The sequence below is a fragment of the Geospiza fortis genome, unplaced genomic scaffold (genome assembly GCF_000277835.1).
Source record: "Geospiza fortis unplaced genomic scaffold, GeoFor_1.0 scaffold1252, whole genome shotgun sequence".
Taxonomy (NCBI): domain Eukaryota; kingdom Metazoa; phylum Chordata; class Aves; order Passeriformes; family Thraupidae; genus Geospiza; species Geospiza fortis.
In genome coordinates this window covers 2,014-3,384 of record NW_005055078.1, presented here as the reverse complement: position 1 = coordinate 3,384, position 1,371 = coordinate 2,014, and the positions used below count along the sequence as shown (strand labels likewise).

Genomic DNA, 1,371 nt, shown 5'->3' with positions numbered 1-1,371 from the left:
GCGGGCGGGGCTGCAGGGCTCCGAGCTTCCTCTCGCTCCTCTCGGTCAACAGCGGCGCCCGCAGCCTCCTCCCGGCACTGCAGGCACCGAGCGCTGCCTTGCACACGGGCAGCTCGCGGGGAGAGGACAGTCGTCACCGAAACTTTGTGGCCAGATCAGCGGGACTAAAGCTGTCATTTCTGCCGCCGACTTCCACGAAAGCACGGGACAGACCACAGCTGAACTTCTTTAGAGAGACAGACGTATGTTCGCTTTGGAGCACAGTACAAAACATCCCTTAACCAACGGGATATTACCAGCAGCAATCAAAGTCTCAGTATTTCACTTCGGGAAATAAAGATTACAAAGGAGGAAACATCCACTCCGTTTTGCTAAACCCCTCATGCAGAATTAGCAGCTCTTATTGTGTGGTGTAAAACCCCCCTGGAGCTTTCGTAACTCCTAACATTTCAGACAAACCTACTTTTTAGACAAAATTTTCCAAGTGAACCTGAACCTACGATAAACCAGAAGAAGAGCTACGGTGAGCCCGAAACATTTTGGAAAACAAGTTGAACGACAAACCCGTGCCCTACAGGTGTAAACACTGATAAGGCAGGAATTGACACGGAATATGCTTAATTCAGTTGTTAATTAAAAGCCAGTATTTTGCAGCTGCCTTCCCTCAAAAGATGTAAGGGGAAGGAGTACGAAAAAGGGGAGGAGCACCCATTATAAAGGAATAACCCGTCACAATCACACTCAGTGAATCATATGCACGTTCCATTTGACACAGAAACACCAAAAGAGCAGTAAATAAAGAGGAGTTTTTTCTACAGTTGTTACTCAGGGACAAACCATTAAACAGAGCTCGGACAAATAAATCTCAAATATTGGGCATCAATAACGAATCTTGTTCTACACGCTAAAAATCTGCCTTCATCATTAGTAACTTTCAGCGTTTCAGACAAATTTCGAAAACGAACCTCCACAACCTCGTGAGAGAACGGCTGCCGTTACTGCCTGCGTGTTCTATGTGGAAAATGAAGGAAAGGGTAAATAACAGCATCACCAATCCTGAACGATTTTACTCAGTATAGCTGAAAGTTGAGAGCCAATACGTTGAGCCTAAGTCTCATCATCAGCTCATGAGACAAAAAGAACCCGTTCGAAAAACAGGTTGCTAAGACATACGGAATAGAATACTTAAAAAAATTAACTGAAACAAATCCAGAATGAGTAGTCCAAAAAGAAAAACGAAGACCAAGACTAGACTGCCTCACGCACTTAGGAGGTAAAGCTTCAGAGAGAATGGGCATAAGGAATTACACACCTCCGGTACGGCGGATTCGGCCGGCGGCTCTCCCGTCACGGCGGTACTGCCCGGGCTCG

At 46.3% G+C, this 1,371-nt stretch overlaps 1 protein-coding gene across 1 annotated transcript in view; it reads right to left on the bottom strand.

Annotated features, from left to right (window-relative positions):
- The window catches only part of LOC102034603 (cadherin-related tumor suppressor-like), a gene marked incomplete at its 3' end in the record, with an annotated part of 17,390 nt that overhangs the window by 14,130 nt on the left and 1,889 nt on the right, over positions 1–1,371 (bottom strand). The gene's annotated exons all lie outside the window — the stretch shown is intronic.